At 40.4% G+C, this 19,797-nt stretch overlaps 1 long non-coding RNA gene across 1 annotated transcript in view; it reads right to left on the bottom strand.

Moving 5' to 3' along the window:
- LOC138989172 (uncharacterized) overlaps nucleotides 1-19,797 on the bottom strand; it is a 37,378-nt gene that overhangs the window by 14,801 nt on the left and 2,780 nt on the right. The window contains exons 2-3 of the long non-coding RNA XR_011465383.1: nucleotides 1,767-1,792; nucleotides 297-1,022 (exon numbers count right to left, since the gene is read on the bottom strand). This is a non-coding gene — a long non-coding RNA (uncharacterized lncRNA). The remainder of the gene's footprint in view (nucleotides 1-296; nucleotides 1,023-1,766; nucleotides 1,793-19,797) is intronic.

The raw sequence follows: 19,797 nt of genomic DNA on the forward strand, positions 1-19,797 counted from the left end.
CTGGATGCCTCCCTGAGGCACAGAGAACTATTATTGTTCTTCAGGCATTTGAGAGATAGTGGTAAAAAAAACACGGTAATTATTACACTAATATGCATCAAGCTTGCAAAAAGGAAATCAAACTGAAATAGCTACCTGGAGAAAGAACTGAGTACTATACACTGTCACTGAAATGGGACAATTGTGTAAAGAATAAATACACACCAATTCAGGGGGAAATTGTTCTCTTGTTGTAAGACTCAGTGAGATATTGTTTTTACACATACGGAAACTTATTTTTTCATTTCACAACTTACAGCCTTCTTTCATCAGTGTGTTCTGGAAGCTTTGCACTCCAGCAGCCTTCAGAAGTGCATTTTGATAGAATTTCTGGATCTTGGTTTCTTTCTTTATTTGTTTATTTACAACTGCATCAGGTCTTGGTTCTGGCATGTGGTCTTCTCCCTAGCTTTGGTGTGCAGTCCAGAGCACATGAGCTCCACGGCTGTGGCACGTGGGCTCTCTAGTTGCGATCCAGAGCACGTGAGCTCCACAGCTGCAGCACGTGGGCTCTCTAGTTGCGATCCAGAGCACATGAGCTCCACAGCTGCCACATGGGCTCACAGCTGCCACATGGGCTCTCTAGTTGCGGCCCATGGACTCAGTAGTTGCAGCCACACAGGTTTAGTTGCCCCTCAGCATGTGAAATCGTAGTCCCCAGAACAGGGATTGAATCCATGTCCCCTGCATTGGAAGGTGGTTTCTTAACCACTGGACCACCAGGGAAGTCCCTTGACAGTGGTTTTTGAGAAACTTTTTATTCCAAATGGTCTTGCTTGGGTTCTATCATAATATATTGGGCCAGTGTAGGTATGAGACGTATTCTTATGAAACTATTAACATGTATTGTTTGTCCTTCCTTACTTCGTCTCTAAATTCACTCTCTTCCTTATCCTGGGTCCATGACTTTGGTTCAGTACACCAAGAAATCAAACAATATGTGAGTCTCCAGCCTTAGAAGAAATATTTAGATTCACCATGACCTAGATAAAGAAACAACAATGGAAGAAAGAAGTTTTCTTACAAATCTCAACCAGCGCGTCCACCATTCCTAGGTTAACATTTATTTTGCTATTAGAGAATTATTACTTTGGACCCCTTTTACAACATGAAATCCCTATTACAAACATACAATAACTTTATTTTCATTTAAACTATAAATATCCTTAAAAGTTTACTGATTGTTCAGCTTCTGTGGACTTTTTGAAATCTAAAACTCTCACATTAGGTCCTGCCCAAGGAAGAGGCATAAACATGGAAAATGCAACCATATTTACAATAACTTAGAAAATTAACACCTTGATGGCTTTTTTGATTAAAAATATACTTTAAATAGAAATTAGAGAACATTTCTTTTATCTCTGATAATTTATTTCTTTACCTTAAATCTCAATCAAAACATTAAAAAAATGTAAAAAGAGTAAAGTATACTTGCACATTTCATATTTTCTTGGTACTTTCCCTCTTTTTTCAAACTTAAAAAAGACTACACTTCTAATAAAGATAATTAGAAGAATAAAGTACCAAGGAAATTAATCAAATTTGCCATCCAGCCCAGATAATTTTCATGCATGGCCTATGCATTTTTTTTTATGAGGCTAAATGTATATAGTTAATGACATTCAAATTAAAATTTGATATTTGAAATAATGTTATATTCTGAGATTTCAATCTTTAAACAGTAGAGAACTTTTCAAAATTCAAAAAGAAATGAAAAAGAAAATTACCTTTTGTTCTTGAAGAGTTGCCAGAACTGAAAATGTAAAACAAATTTAGCTTAGCAGTATATTCTGGTTGTATTGTCCAAACTTTAAAATACTGTTGATCTCAGACAAAAATATATAATTCTCTTCTAATGTCAGATGCTACCTTCTTGGTAGCCTGGCCATAATGGGTATCCACTTCATTTCCAAGCCTGCCCTGTCAGACCTGCCTCCCATCCCTGTGATGACCCAGGCTCTGACTCTGCTGTGTTGGGCAGGGAGTCCTCAGACCAACCAGCTTAATCCTCCATGAGGGCAGACATCTTGGCCATTTGTCTGCCATGTTCCCAGATGCCTGGGTTCAAACAAACTATATTCGTGATGGTGACATTTTACAAGGTCTATACAGGGTTAAAAACATGGCTGGGAGAGATCTCCCCCTTAGTAAACTGATAACCTCTTCTTAGATTTACACAAAAGGTTTGTTTTTGTTAATATGTGACTTAATTTCTTCATTTCTTGCAGTGTTCATATTACATATCTTGAAATAAAAAAACAATTTCAACTAAAATAAACTCAAATGTATTTCCTTTCAAAACAGTATCAAGAAATCAGAAACAACTTCGAAACTGTCAGAATCTCATGAGCTTTACTTTTTTTGTTTTTTAAGAAAAATAAAACATTAACACCTCTCTTCCCTGTGGGAAAAAAAGGGAGGAGAGCATAAATGCTGCATCTTTATCTATATATTAGAATTTTGCTTCTCAGAGTAAATAAACAGCCTAAATGTGTTTACAGCCAGCCCCCTACATATGAACCTTCAAGTTGCAAACTTTCAAAGATGTGAAAATGCCCTTGTATGCCAGTTGTTGTACTTGGAAAGTACTACTGTACTTTCCAAGGTTCTGTACTGTTAGATTAAAAATGTTTTCTTTATTTTGTGTGTTTATTTTTATATATAATTTGTGTGAATAGTGTTACAAACCTATTATAGTACGAATACTATACAGCTGATTGTGCTAGTTGGGTAACTAGGCTAACTTTGTTGGACTTATGAACAAATTAGGCTTATGAATGTGGTCTTGAAACAATTCATTTGTATGTAAGGGACTTACTGAATTTTTATAAGAGGAAGGAAATAAAACTGCTGAAGCTATTTTAACTTGTTACATTAACTTATGAGGAAAATATGGTTTAAAAAAAAAAAAAAAAAACAGCAACACTTATTCAGACTTCTCAAAGACATCAGCACCAGGTATTTTATTCCAAGAGCTTCCCTGGTGGCTCAGCGGTAAAGAATTCACCTGCAGTGCAGGAGATGCAGGAGATACAGGTTCAATTCCTGAGTCAGGAAGATCCCCTGGAGGAGAGCATGGCAACCCATTCCATCATTCTTGTTTGGAGAATCCAAAGGACAGAGGAGCCTGGTGGGCTATAGCCCATGGGGTTGCAAAGAGTCAGACATGACTAAAGTGACTGAGAATGCATACACCTTATTCCAAAGGTCATCACCAATTGTAATTCTCACTCTAAGGACTCTGAGGAACCCTATTATGGAGCAATAAGCAATTGGTTGAGACTTTTAAATTTACTTCAAGCCTTTTAAAATGAACAGTGGTGTAAGATGGTGGAGTAGAAGGACGTGAGCTCATATTCTTCTGGGAGAACTCCAAAACTACAAGTTGCTGCTGAATAGCTGTCGACAGGAGAATGTTGGATCCCACCAAAAATAGATACCCCATGTCCAAGGGCAAAGGAGAAGCCCCAGTAAGATGGTAGAAGGGGTAAAATCACGTTTAGAATCAAATCCCATACCTTCCAGAGACTTGATGGGCTCAAACAAAACTTGTATGCACCAGGACCCAGAGACCCCACAGAGACTGAGCCAGAACTGTGTCTGAGTGTCTTCTGCAGATGTACAGGTCAGCAGTGGCCTGCCACAGGGGCAGGGGCTCTGGGTGCAGCAGACTTGGGTATGGCATAAGCTTTCTTGGAGGAGGTCACCATTAACTCCACCATAGAGCCGCCAGAACTTACACAGGACTGCAGAAACAGACTCTTGGAGGGCACAAACAAAAGCCTGTGCACACGAGGACCCAGGAAAGGAACAGTGACCCCACAAGAGATTGACCAAGACTTGCCCACGAGTGTCCAGGAGTCTCCAGTGGAGGCGTGGGTCAGCAGTGGCCTGCTGGAGGTTTGGGCGCACTGAGTGCAGCAGTGTCTGCATGGGGCCTTTTGAAGGAAATTGCCATTATCTTCATTACGTCCACCACAGTTTGGCCTCAGGTCAAACAACAGAGAGAATAGAGCTTCACCAATCAACAGAAAATTGGATTAAAGATTTACTGAGCATAGCCCTGCCCAACAGAACAAGACCCAGTTTCCCCCTCAGTCAGTTTCTCCCATCAGGAAGCTTCCATAAGCCTCTTATCCATCAGAGGGCAGACAGAATGAAAACCACAATCACAGAAAACTAACCAAACTTTTCACATGGACTACAGCCTTGTCCAACTCAATGAAACTATGAGCCATACTGTGTAGGGTCAGCCAAGATGGACAGGTCATGGTGGAGAGTTCTGACACAATGTGGTCCACTGGAGAAGGGAATGGCAAACCACTTCAGTATTCTTGCCTTGAGAACCCCATGAATAGCATGAAAAGGCAAAAAAATAGGACACTGAAAGATGAACTCCCCACGTTGGTAGGTGCCCAATATGCTACTGGAGATCTGTGGAGAAATAACTCCAGAAAGAATGAAGAGATGGACCCAAAGTGAAAACAACATCCAGGTAAGGATATGACTGGTGATGGAAGTAAAGTCTGATGCTGTAAAGAGCAGTATGGCATAGGAACCTGGAATTTTAGGTTCATGAATCAAGGCAAATTGGAAGTGGTCAAACAGGAGATGGCAAGCGTGAACGTCGACATTCTAGGAATCAGCAAACTAAAATGGACTGGAATGGGTGAATTTAACTCAGATGACCATATATCTACTACTGTGGGCAAGAATCCTTTAGAAGAAATGGAGTAGCCATCATAGTAAACAAAAGAGTCTGAAATGTTGTACTTGGATGCAGTCTCAAAAATGACAGAATGATTTCTGTTCATTTCCAAGGCAAATCACTCAGTATCACAATAATTCAAGTCTATGCCTCAACCAGTAATGCTGAAGAAGCTAAAGTTGAATGGTTCTATGAAGACCTACAAGACCTTCTAGAACTAACACCCCCAAAATGTCCTTTTCATTATGGGAGACTGGAATGCAAAAGTAGGAAGTCAAGAGATACCTGGAGTAACAGGTTAACTTGGCCATGGAGTACAACACGAAGCAGGGTAAAGGCTAACAGAGTTTTGCCAAGAGAACACACTGGTCATAGCAAACACCCTCTTCCAACAACACAAGAGAAGACTCTACATATGGACATCACCAGATGGTCAACACCGAAATCAGATTGATTATATTCTTTGCAGCCAAAGATGGAGAAGTTCTACACAGTCAGCAAAATCAAGACCGGGAGCTGACTGTAGCTTAGACCATGAACTCCTTACTGCCAAATTCAGACTCAAATTGAAGAAAGTAGGAAAAACCACTACAACATTCAGGTATGACCTAAATCAAATCCTTTACAATTATACAGTGGAAGTGACAAACAGATTCAAGGGATTAGATTTGATAGACAGAGTGCCTGAAGAACTATGAATGGAGTTTCTGACATTGTACAATAGGCAGTAATCAAGACCATTCCCAAGAAAAAGAAATGCAAAAAGGCAAAATAGTTGTCTGAGGAGGCCTTAAAAGTAGCTGAGAAAAGAAGAGAAGAGAAAGTCAAAGGAGAAAAGCAAATACATATCCATTTGAATGCAGAGTTCCAAGAATAACAAGGAGAGATAAGAAAGCCTTCCTCAGTGATTAATGCAAAGAAAGAGAGGAATATAGTACAATGGGAAAGACTAGAGATCTCGTCAAGAAAATTAGAGACACCAAGGGAACATTTCATGCAAAGATGGGCACAGTAAAGGACAGAAAAGGTATGGACTAACAGAAGCAGAAGACATTACAAAGAGGTGGCAAGAATACACAGAAGAACTATACAAAAATGCTATTCATGACCCAGATAACCATGATGGTGTGATCACTCACCTAGAGCCAGATATCCTGGAATGTGAAGTCAAGTGGGCCTTAGGAAGCATAACTACGAACAAAGCTAGTGGAGGTGATGAAGTTCCAGTTGAGCTATTTCAAATCCTAAAAGATGAAGCTATGAAAGTGCTGCACTCAACATGCCAGCAAATTTGGAATACTCAGCAGTGGCCACAGGACTGGAAAAGGTCAGTTTTCATTCCAATCCCAAAGAAAGGCAATGCCAAAGAATGCTCAAACTACCAACAATTGCACTTATCTCACATGCCAGCAAAGTAATGCTCAAAATTCTCCAAGACAGGCTTCAACAGTATGTCAATTGTGAACTTCCAGATGTTCAAGCTAGTTTTAGAAAAGGCAGAAGAATCAGAGATCAAATTGCCAACATCCGTTGCTCGTCGGAAAAGCAAGAGTTCCAGAAAAACATCTATTTCTGCTTTATTGACTGTGCCAAAGCCTTTGACTGTGTGGATCACAACAAACTGTGGAAAATTCTTTAAGACATAGGAATACCAGACCACTTGACCTGCCTCCTGAGAAATCTGTATGCAGGTCAAGAAGCAACAATTAGAACTGGACATGGAACAACAGACTGGTTCCAATTCGGGAAGGAGTACGTCAAGGCTGCATACTGTCATCCTGCTTATTTAGCTTATATGCAAAGTACATTATGAGAAATGCTGGGCTGGATGAAGCACAAGCTGGAATCAAGATTGCCAGGAGAAATATCAATAACCTCAGATATGCAGATGACACTACCCTTATGGCAGAAAGCGAAGAAGAACTAAAGAGCTTCTTGATGAAATTAAAGAGGAGAGTGGAAAAAGTTGGCTTAAAGCTCAACATTCAGAAAACTAAGATCATGGCATCCGGTCCCATCACTTTATGGCATAATAGATGGGGAAACAATGGAAACAGTGACCGATTTTATTTTTTTGGGCTCCAAAATCATTGCAGATGATGGCTGCAGCCATGAAATTAAAAGTTGCTTGCTCCTTGGAAGCAAAGTTATGACCAACCTAGCAGCAAAGTTAAAAGCAGAGATGTTACTTTGCCAACAAGGGCCCATGTAGTCAAAGCTATGGTTTTTCAAGTAGTCATATATGGATGTGAGAGTTGGACTATAAAGAAAGTTGAGCACCGAAGAACTGATGCTTTTGAACTGTGGTGTTGGAGAAGACTCTTGAGAGTCCCTTGGACTGTAAAGAGATACAACCAGTCCACCCTAAAGGAAACCAGTCCTGAATATTCATTGGAAGGACTGATGCTGAAGCTGAAATTCCAATATTTTGGCCACCTGATGAGGAGAAATGACTCACTGGAAAAGATCCTGATGTTGGGAAAGATTGAAGGTGGGAGGAGAAGGGGACGACAGAGGATGAGATGGTTTGATGGCATCACTGACACGATGGATATGAGTTTGGGTAAGCTCTGGGAGTTGGTGATGGAAGGGAAGCCTGGCATGCTGCGGCCCATGGGGTCACAAAGCGTCAGACATGACTAAGCGACTGAACTAAACTTCTGAATTAAGACACAAAATGAAAGAATTTTCCCATTGATGTGATATTTATCTAGATTAAAGGAAGCAATTTATTCACCCTTTGCCCAGACCCTGGGAGGGTACAGAACATGTGGGATGACTCTGAGTAATTGTTGAGCTGATAGAAGAGATTCTACAGTTCTCACAGCTCTCATTGTTCTGGACATTTGGTTTTCATTGCTATCCCTGAAATTAGAGAAAGTAATAATGGATTACCACATTTATAGTGTAACTGTAATTATTCCTGATAGAGATAATGTGCTTTCCCATGCTCAGGCCAAAGGATAATCTTTCTATTATTGTACTATTCTTTCCAGTACTATACTTTCTAGTACACAAGAATGGGCCAGGGGGTCGGGGAGGGGCAGCATTACTTCCATAGAAATGACAGTCATTTTAGAAAAGTTTTAAGCTATAACTTAATTAATTAGATAATAGAATGGAACCAAGAGGCAATCAATCCAATAGTTTTAACAAGCTACTGAACACTTGTTTGTGCAAAACATTGGTATGATGCAAAATTTATTAACAGAATACCTATTCTTAACGAATTTACTATCTGGAAGGGAAATAAAAGATGCTTACTTCTTGGAAGGAAAGCTATGACAAATCTAGACAGTGTATTGAAAAGCAGAGACATCACTTCTGTTGACAAAGGTCTGTATAGTCAAAGCTATGTTTTTCCTGGTAGTCATGTACAGATGTGAGAGTTAGTCCATAAAGAAGACTGAACCCTAAAGAATCGAAGCTTTTGAACTGTGGTGACGGAGAAGACTCTTGAGAGTCCCTTGGACAGCAAAGAGATCAAACCAGTCAATATTAAAGGAAATCAATCTTCAATATTCATTAGAAGGACTGATGCTGAAGTTGAAGATCCAATACTTTGGCCACCTGAGGTGAAGAGCCAAGTCACTGGAAAAGATGCTGATGATGGGAAAGACTGAAGGCAAAAGGTGAAGGGGCCTAAGATGGTTAGATAGTATCACCAACTCAGTTCAGTTCAGTCGCTCAGTTGTGTCTGACTGTCTGCAACCCCATGAATCACAGCACGCCAGGCCTACCTGTCCATCACCAACTCCCGGAATTCAACCAAACTCATGTCCATCGAGTCAGTGATGCCCTCCAGCCATCTCATCCTCTGTCATCCCCTTCTCCTCCTGCCCCCAATCCCTCCCAGCATCAGAGTCTTTTCCAATGAGTCAACTCTTTGCATGAGGTGGCCAAAGTACTGGAGTTTCAGCTTTACCATCAGTCCTTTCAAAGAACACCCAGGACTGATCTCCTTTAGAATGGACTGGTTGGATCTCCTTGCAGTCCAAGGGACTCTCAAGAGTCTTCTCCAACACCACAGTTCAAAAGCATCAATTCTTCGGCGCTCAGCTTTCTTCACAGTCCAACTCTCACATCCATACATGACCACAGGAAAAATCATAGCTTTGACTAGATGGACCATTGTTGGCAAAGTAATGTCTCTGCTTTTGAATATGCTATCTAGGTTGGTCATAACTTTCCTTCCAAGGAGTAAGCATCTTTTAATTTCATGGCTGCAGTCACCATCTGCAGTGACTTTGGAGCCCCCTAAAATAAAGTCTGCCACTGTTTCCACTGTTTCCCATCTATTTCCACTGTTTCCCATCTATTTCCCATGAAGTGATGGGACCAGATGCCATGATCTTTATTTTCTGAATGTTGAGCTTTAAGCCAACTTTTTCACTCTCCTCTTTCACTTTCATCAAGAGGCTTTTAGTTCCTCTTCACTTTCTGCTATAAGGGTGATGTCATCTGCATATCTGAGGTTATTGATATTTCTCCTGGCAATCTTGATTCCAGCTTGTGCTTCTTCCAGCCCAGCGTTTCTCATGATGTACTCTGCATATAAGTTAAATAAGCAGGGTGACAATATACAGCCTTGACATACTCCTTTTTCTATTCGGAACCAGTCTGTTGTTCCATGTCCAGTTCTAACTTTGCTTCCTGAGCTGCATATAGGTTTCTCAAGAAGCAGGTCAAGTGGTCTGGTATTCCCATCTCTTTCAGAATTTTCCACAGTTTATTGTGATCCACATAGTCAAAGACTTTGGCATAGTCAGTAAAGCAGAAATAGATGTTTTTCTGGAACTCTCTTGCTTTTTCCATGATCCAGCGGATGTTGGCAATTTGACCTCTCGTTCCTCTGACTTTTCTAAAACCAGCTTGAACATCTGGAAGTTTTACCATCTCAGTGGACATGAATTTTGAGCAAACTTGAAGAGATAATGGAGGACAGAGGAGCGTGGCATGCTACCGTCCATGGAGTGACAAAGAGTCGAAGATGACTTAGTGACTGAACAACAAGGAGAAAGAGCAAGTATTCAATAAGTAAATAAATATTTTAAAACATACTATTTCTACTAGAAATACAAGCAAAGAAAAAATATTGCTTCCAACTTGAAGTATCAGAAGGTCACTGAAGGCTTGGATGTGAGCATGAAATAAAGTTGAATTAGATGTTCTTTTCCTTATTATGAAATTTTCCCAAAGTTAAATGGATTCTTTTAATAAGGCAGTGGTGTCATAGAACTAATGCTACTCTCAATATCCTTGATTACTGAATATGGAATAATGCAGATGGTAGATTATTCAGGATTTGTCTACCTTTGAGTTTCACCATGAGAACTAATTCATTGCTCATAAAAGCTCCTGCAGAGAGCAAACAAGTGAGGGGATGGAGTTGAAATTCATTTTGGAACTTGTTAGAGGCACTGGTGAAAGGCCTGGTGGAACAATCTTTTTATATGTTTTTTTCTGTCACAGAAAACTTGTTTTCCATCAATGAGATTTATTTGGTGACTAGAAAGTGTTTCAGGTGTTTTGACTTTCAGGATAAAGGAGTTCTTCAAAGAAGGACTTGAAGAAAAAAATCAAAATTTTCCCCCACTTAAAAAAATTTTTCCCCATTTCATATCAAATATTAAGTTATAGTTTTCCTCTTAAGATTTATTACATAACCAAAACCAAAAAAAACTAGATTAAATTTTTTAAACTAACAGAACACATCAGTATTCACACAAATAGCAGAATCTATGTTCATGTTAAAATTCAGTTCAGTTCAGTCACTCAGTCAAGTCTAACTCTCTGTGACCTCATGCACTGAGGTACGCCAGGCCTCCCTGTCCATCACCAACTCCTGGAGTTTACTCAAACTCATGCCCATTGAATTGGTGATGCCATCCAACCATCTCATCCTCTGTCATCCCCTTCTCCTCCCGCCTTCAATCTTTCCCAGCATCAGGATCTTTTCCAATGGATCAGCTCTTTGCATCAGGTGGCCAAAGTATTGGCATTTCAGCTTCAACATCAGTCCTTCCAATGAATATTCAGGACTGATTTCCTTTAGGATGGACTGGTTGGATCTCCTTGCAGTCCAAGGGACTCTCAAGAGTCTTCTCCAACACCACAGTTCAAAAGCATCAATTCTTCAGTGCTCAGCTTTCTTTATAGTCCAACTCTCACATCCATACATGACTACTGTAGAAACCATAGCCTTGACTAGATGGACCTTTGTTGGCAAAGTAATGTCTCTGCTTTTTAATATGCTATCTAGGTTGGTCATAACTTTTCTTTCAAGGAGTAGGCGTCTTTTAATTTCATGGCTGCAGTCACAATCTGCAGTGATTTTGGAGCCCAAAAACTAGTCTGTCACTGTTTCCACTGTTTCTCCATCTATTTGTCATCAAGTGATGGGATTGGATGCCACGATCTTTGTTTTCTGAATGTTGAGCTTTAAGCCAGCTTTTTCACTCTCCTCTTTCACTTTCATCATGAGGCTCTTTAGTTCTTCTTCACTTTCTGTCATAAGGGTGGTGTCATCTGCATATCTGAGGTTATTGACACTTCTCCCGGCAATCTTGACTCCAGCTTGTGCTTCATCCAGCCCATCATTTCTCATGATGTACTCTGAATATAAGTTAAATAAGCAGGGTGACAATATACAGCCTTGACATACTTCTTTTCCTATTTGGAACCAGTCTGTTGTTCCACGTCCAGTTCTAACTGTTGCTTCCTGACCTGCATACAGATTTCTCAAGAGGCAGATCAGGTGGTCTGGTATTCCCATCTCTTTCAGAATTTTCCACATTTTATTGTGATCCACACAGTCAAAGGCATTGGCATAGTCAATAAAGCAGAAATAGATGTTTTTCTGGAACTCTCTTGTTTTTTTGATTATCCAGCAGATGTTGGCAATTTGATCTCTGGTTGCTCTGCCTTTTCTAAAACCAGCTTGAACATCTGAAAGTTCACAGTTCATGTATTGTTGAAGCCTGACTTGGAGAGTTTTGAGCATTACTTTGCTAGCATCTGAGATGAGTGCAATTGTGCCATAGTTAGAGCATTCTTTGGCATTGCCTTTCTTTGGGATTGGAATGAAAACAGACCTTTTCCAATCCTGTGGCCACTGGTGAGTTTTTCAAATTTGTTGGCATATTGAGTGTGGCACTTTCTCACCTCCACTTACTTTGTTCGTAGTGATGCTTCCTAAGGCCCACTTGACTTCACATTCCACAATGTCTGGCTCTAGGTGAGTGATCACACCACAGTGATCATCTTGGTCATGAGGACCTTTTTTGTACAGTTCTTCTATGTACTCTTACCACCTCTTCCTAATATCTTCTGCTTCTGTTAGGTCCATACCATTTCTGTCCTTTATCAAGCCCATCTTTGCATGAAATGTTCCCTTGGTATCTCTAATTTTCTTGAAGAGATCTCTAGTCTTTCCCATTCTTTGTTTCCCTATATTTCTTTGCACTGATCACTGAGGAAGGCTTTCTTATCTCTCCTTGCTATTCTTTGGAACTCTGAATGTTAAATGAAGAACTCTAAATTTAATAAAGAATCAAGCAAATATGAACAACAAAAAAATCTTTAAAAAACTTTTTTAAATAGAAAGAATTGCTTTAAATCAATTACTTTTATCAAGAAAGGAGCATGAATTAAAATAATAAAATCTGTGAAAACTTCTGATGTTCCAGATTCTAGTCTGCTTCCCTGAAACACCACACACCAATAATCATTGAATGCAAATGAATGATTTCAGGTAGAAGCAGTATGGAGGTTTCCAGAATTGAACCACTGGAAGACGACTGATGAAACCCAGTAAGATAGAACTGACTCAAAAAAGAGGACAGAAATGAGGGAAGGAACAATTACATGGACATCACTGAAGTCTAAATTCTGGCTGTTAAAACTCTAATCCATAAAAATTTATTACTCTGTGAGTCACAGACTTCTGTTTTTATTACTTATTAGGCTTTTTAATAGTTGCTAGGCCTCTGGGACTCCAAAAGACAAAGAAAAATATCTTTTATACACTATATTGGAAAACCAGAAGCAATACTGTATGCTTAGTCGCTCAGTCATGTCCAACTCTTTGTGACCCCATGGACTGTAGCCTGCTAGGCTCCTCTGTCCACAGGGATTTTCCAGGCAAGAATACTGGAGTGGGTTGCCATGGCCTCTTGGATCTTCCCAACTCAGGGATCATGCCCAGATCTCCTGCATTGCAGGCTGATTCTTTACCATCTGAGCCACCAGGGAAGCCCAAACCAATAATAATAATAGATATTAAATCACTGTGATAATAATAGATAATAAATCATTGTTTACCACCTACACCATAAGGTGTGCTTCATTAAAAACAACAGGGTGCTAACATACATTGAGCATTATGACAATCACTGATGAACGTTTTTACACGCTTTAACTCAGGTATTTCTCACAACACTATGGTGTAGACTATGTGTACATGCACACTGTTGTACAACCATTAGAGCTTTTTTCAAATAATGAAAAATTGAAATCCCATTACCCATTCAATAATCCACAGCCCCACCGTTTTACATTCTGTCAGCATGCATCCGTCTATGCTAGATACCTCACAGACGTGGATTCACAGTTTTTGTCTTTTTGTGATTCATTTCATATGTCACAGAATTTTTGGAAACATACAAAACTATGCTCGTGCAAAAATGTTAATGATCATTTTATAAGGAGGCTTTTTATTAAGACTACTCATCAAAAAGAGCAATGACAACTGATAACTTGTGTTTTTATAACATCAACGAAAATTATTTTAACTTACTGATTTTTTTTGTATTTCTAATAATTTGCCTAGGGAAATAAAGGTTTTAAATTAACAAATGCTACCTATGACAGACAAAATACATATCGATAGTAGATACTTAAAATTTACTATCAATAAGATATTTGATACATTGTGCATTGTTAGTGTGAAGTGAAAATATCTCCTGCATATCAATAAACAAGAAATGTCACAGCCATTAGCGATTTCTGGCCTCCAAAAGTGAATGAGGGCTCCCACAGCTGCAATCCCGAGGATGCTGCCACCCTGCATGGTGATTGCTGAAGAGCTGGGGGAATGGAAGAAGCAAGGTGAGCAAGGAAGCAGGATTGGCCCCAGAGAGCTAAGGTGTGTAAGAAAGGAATGGATTCAGTGAGCCCAGAGGCTTGCGTCTTCCCATACACAGAATGCTAAATTCCTTAACTTGATACCTGGTCTTTGACATTCAGACTGCCTGCTCTTTTTGTTGCAAACTTAGTTTCAAATGCAAAGTTCATGAGACAGACTTTACTTTGTTTTATGAAGTAGATGCTATGTGTACTAACAAATGTACTTCTAAACATGTCTAAGCTTTAATTTTGTTTATTTTCTTCCTTTTTCATAAGTGAGATACTTGTTTGCTGAAATTAAACACTGTATATTCCCAAGACAAGGAATCATCAACAGTTGCATTTAAAATGTTATTCTTAAACTAAAACTTGAGAGCACCAGAAGCAAATAAGAGCCTCATGCTCTTATCACCTATCAGATAATTTTATTGTTAAGAATTATTTTTCTTTCTGTACAAAAGTAGATAGTGGTTTTTCTTTTGTAAAAACTCTTCTAAGAATGTTACAGTCCAGATTTCAAACAAGTTTTTTTTCAGCCATATTTTGTTCAACATTGTTCTTTCATGACCTCTGATGGTGAAAATGTAAACTGACATTAAAATACCAACAGAAATAATGCCACAAATTCCATTTATCTTGTTAGTGAAGCTCCTTTCCCTTCTTTTCATATTTATTTACCTTGAAAATGTAATGGTATCAATTATTCAATAATCTAGAAAGTGTCGCACAAGTTCATATAGCTTCAAAGCATAAGAAACTCCTCTTATTCAGTCTATTAATCTCTAAATGTATGTGTGTATTTTGTAAAGCAGAGCGAACATTTTAATGGTGCAACAACTTACTACTGTGACAACTAGCTGTGAAATGGAAATGCAATAAAGTTTGGATAAGCTGAAACAATTACTTTAATTTTCAAAGCCATCACTCTTCCTAAATCTGTCTATACATGAATAAGGCAGCAGGATTGCATATTAACACCTGAATTATTTGGATTTGTTTATTTATTACTTCAATTTAGTTAATAAGATTACTGTCTCAACCTGAGTTACTCCTGAAAAGGTACTTTATCTGGGAATATGACCACAGAGGGCTTCCTGGTGGGGCTAGTGAGAAAGTACCAGCCTGCCAATGCAGGAGACTAAAAGACATGGGTTTGATCCCTGGCTTGGGCAGATTCCCTGAAGGGAGGCATGGCAAACCACTTTATTTTTTATTTTTTAATATAAATTTATTTATTTTAATTGAAGGCTAATTACTTTACAATATTGTATTGGATTCACATCAACGTGAATCCACCACGGGTGTACATGTGTTCCCCATCCTGAACCCCCCTCCCACCTCCCTCCTGATACCATCCTTCTGGGTCATCCCAGTGCACCAGCCCCGATCATCCTGTATCATGCATTGAACCTGGACTGGCAATTCATTTCACATATGATATTATACATGTTTCAGTGCCATTCTCCCAAATTATCCCACCCTTGCCCTCCCCCACAGAGTCCAAAAGACTGTTCTATACATCTGTGTCTCTTTTGCTGTCTTGCATACAGGATTATCATTACCATCTTTCTAACTTCCATATATATGTGTTAGTATACTGTATTGGTGTTTTTCTTTCTGGCTTTCTTCACTCTGTATAATAGGCTCCAGTTTCACCCACCTCATTAGAACTGATTCAAATGCATTCTTTTTAATGGCTGAGTAATATTCTATTGTGTATATGTACCACAGCTTTCTTATCCATTCATCTGCTGATGGACATCTAGGTTGCTTCCATGTCCTGGCTATTATAAACAGTGCTGCGATGAACATTGAGGTACACGTGTCTCTTTCAATTCTGGTGTCCTCGGTGTGTATGCCCAGCAGTGGGATTGCTGGGTCGTATGGCAGTTCTATTTCAAGGTTTTTAAGGAATCTCCATACTGTTTTCCATAGTGGCTGTACTAGTTTGCATTCCCACCAAGAGTGTAAGAGGGTTCCCTTTTCTCCACACCCTCTCCAGCATTTATTGCTTGTAGGCTTTTGGATAGCAGCCATTCTGACTGGCATGAAATGGTACCTTATTGTGGTTTTGATATGCATTTCTGGGCAACCCACTTTAGTATTCTTGCCTGGAGAACCCCATGTACAGAGGACCCTGGCAGGCTACAGTCCATGGGGTCACAAAGAGTTGGGACACAACTAAAGCAACTTACATGCATGTACATGATCCCAGAGCCCAGGAATAATGAATTAGGGAGTAAAAACAGGCAGGAAGGAAGAGCTGAAAAAAGGATGCATTATCGAAATGACTATGGCCAACCTATGCTGGATTCCACAGGCCTTCTAAAAGACTGCAATGAAACCCATGAAATAAATAGAAGGGGGATTTCCTGGATGCCTTGTGGTTAGGACTCTGCACTTCCACTGCCAGGGGCTGGGTTTGATCTCTTAGGGAAACTAATCCTGCATGCCTCGTGGCTCAGCTGGGGAAAAAAAAATAGAGAATGATTTTCCAATGGGCTTTCATCTCTCATAGGGCTTCCCTGGTGGCTCAGATGGTAAAGAATCTGCCTGCAATGCAGGAGACCTGGGTTCGATCCCTGGGTCGGGAAGAACCCCTGGAGAAGGGAATGGCAATCCACTGCAGTAGTCTTGCATGGAGAATTCCATGGACAGAGAAGAGCCTGTCAGGCTACAGCCCATGGAGTTGCAAAGGGTTGGACATGACTGAGCAACTAACACTTTCACACTTTCATCCCTCATAGGTTTAGTGGCCCTTAGACTGTGATTACCACATACCACTTGTATGTTGCACATATGTGGTAATTCAGTGGGCATTCCACACCCATACTTCTTGCCAGAAAATGTTCAGGAAAGGAAGCAAGAGGCTCACACCTTGGCCAGAGGTGAGGCACTTTCCAGTGGCACCTTCATGAAGCTGGTCAAAGTCAATGAGAACTGGTTGTAGAAACAGTGACTTCAGTAGAATGCAGGGCCAAGTGAATTTTAGGTGATATACAAAGTCGTCTCTGATGCACTAGGACCTTTGCAACACACAGATTCACTTTTTCTCTCTATTAACTCCAAATCTGTCACCAAGTCTCCTGCCAGAGGCTAGCCAGCCACGATTTCTGCAAGAGGGTTTGTGGAACTAGCTACAGTCCCTGCTGCCACAGTTGGTTCTCAAAGCTTGATAGTCATTATCTCTCTTCTCTACCACTGATTCTAAATTTCTCTCACTATGGCCAGTATCTCAGCTGACCTAAGGTTGTTTGCCTGGAGTGATCCAGACCTTCTTCCTCTAGGTTTGATTTGCTTTGCCTTCATCAGGGCTTCCCTGGGGGCTCAGATGGTAAAGAATCTGCCTGAAATGCAGGAGACCAGGTTTCGATCCCTGGGTGGGGAAGTCCCTCTGGAGAAGGGAATGGCAATCCATTCCAGTATTCTTGCCTGAAGAATTCCATGTATAGAGAAGCCTGGCAGGCTACATTCCATAGGGTCACAAAGAATAAGACACAACTGAGCAACTAACACTTTCACTTCACTTTCACTTTTCCTCAGGGCATAGTTGCTGTAAGTGCAATTCATCATGATCACCTATCACAAAACATGAGGAGATGCATTAGTCAAGCTGTTGGATATTTTTCCCTGCCTCCATCATATGGCAGTGATTCAAACTCTTTGTGTTAATAAGGGTAGATTACCCTTGCAAATAGGCTTCCCATGTGGCACTAGTGGTAAAGAATCTGCCTGCTAATATAGGAGATGCAAGAGATGCGGGTTTGATCCCTGGGTTGGGAAGATCCCCTGGTGAAGGAAATGGCAATCCATTAGAGTATTCTTGCCTGGAGAATCCCATGGACAGAGGAACCTCTCGGGCCACAGTCCATGAGGTCACAAAGAGTCAGACACAACTGAGTGACTGAGCACATAGTCTTACAAATGTACTAACATATTAATTATCTTTTGTTTTATGATCCATGAGCGAGGAGCCAAATTACTCAAATGAGGAGCCCAGAGTGATCAGGTGATAATTTCTGTGGAACTCTTTTACTTTGACCTCTGGTGGCCCTGATAAATGGCCATAAGGCCCTTTGTGGAAGTGTAGTGAGAATGCTTATAACCAATCCGATTACATTACACATACTTCCTCAAGGGCACTCACCCTCCCTTTGAACTCTTAGTAACTAGATCTATTGAAATTAAATAAATCCAGAAATAGGGTGAAGGATCTGGATTTTCCATTGTGATAGCTGACGTTAGTATTCTGTTCACAAGATCTCTTTCTTTGTTACACACTCACACACACACACACAAACATATACACACATATCAAGTAATCACTCAATCAGCTCTCCACTTAATCTCATCCCTCAAAACACCATGATTTATTAGTTATCGGCACAGATTTCTGCAGGTCAAGGCAACCTCATTGGTCTGGCAGAATTCTGCCCATTTCAGTAATTACAGCCGTCTTGCCTTTGACAATTTTGTATTGCTACTGCCACTTAAAAATCTCATAACCCCGCTGACACTGGGGAAACTAGTTCCATAGCAGCATCTCCAGTTAAAAACTCTGACCTGTGGAGGACAGAAATCACCAAGTCCTTTTTACACCAATGAATTTCTTCTTGCCTTACTGAAGGGAATGTCCTATGAGTCCTCCTAAGGAGCAAAGTCAGGTGCTAGGCTCCAGATATCACATAACAAAACTACTGTAACATTCGCATCTCTGTGAGCCTCCCGACATCTTCAATAATACTCTGCCAAAGCAATTTCAGCATCTCTACTTCATCTGCATATTGGCTATTAGCACATTCAGGCTTCAGGGAAACATCCTAGCAGCAAATGACCAGCCCCAGGTGTTCTCACTTGCACGGTGAACTCCAAGGCTTGAGTGAGTGTTACCAAGTCCATAAATCCTAATGCAGCCTTATTTTATCCTCCTTATCAGTTCAAAATTCCAAAGACCCTCTCCTTCATGTGTTCCCCTGGTTCCTTTCTACTATGTATAATGTGGGATCCGCACTTTCTGAAAACCATTTTCTCCAAGAGCAAGGATTATATTTCCACGCTCAGATTCTGAGGCTTGATCTGAGTCACTGGCACAGAGATGGTGAATGGTGGCAGGGCTGGATCCTGAAGAGGACAAGTGTCATGTTCTGAGTTGCCTTTCTCACACGAGGGCCCTAACTCAAGATAGCCAATGAGACTGCACCTTCATTCTCTGTTGTACTTATGCTGAAGAAAATGATGATCTCCTCAAATGCCCATAGAGGTCCTTGCCATTTATGATGTGCTTTGAATTGATTTTGGCTGACCTGAAGCAGTTATTTTCTTTATTTCAAAGAATTCAAGGAAATCAATAAAAATCCAGCCATCCTTATAATTCCCACTGCCACCATACCATTCAGGTATAACAGTAAGTATATGAGTCAACTCTCATTTTCCACCTGTACCTCTGCCCAACCAACCTCATATGAGAAACGCAGATCTGTGTTTCAGTGGTTGTCACCAACCCATTTCCCATTAGCAGTGGAATCTTCATTGCCATCTGACTGCTGAGTTACCCAGCTCCTAAATACCATCCTAGTGATCCCCTTTCCAGGGTTAATCGTGATCTATTCATCTTTCCTTGGAGAAGACAATGGCACCCTGCTCCAGTACTCTTGCCTGGAAAATCCCATGGACGGAGGAGCCTGGTAGGCTGCAGTTCATGGGGTCGCTAAGAGTCAGACACGATTGAGCAACTTCACTTTGACTTTTCACTTTCATGCATTGGAGGAGGAAATGGCAACCCACTTCAGTGCTCTTGCCTGGAGAATCCCAGGGATGGGGGAGCCTGGTGGGCTGCCATCTATGGGGTCGCACAGAGTCGGACATGACTGAAGCAACTTAGCAGCAGCAGCATCCATCTTTCCTAATGTTTGCCGAAAGCAGAA

This window comes from Bos mutus, chromosome 9, assembly GCF_027580195.1.
Source record: "Bos mutus isolate GX-2022 chromosome 9, NWIPB_WYAK_1.1, whole genome shotgun sequence".
Lineage (NCBI taxonomy): Eukaryota > Metazoa > Chordata > Mammalia > Artiodactyla > Bovidae > Bos > Bos mutus.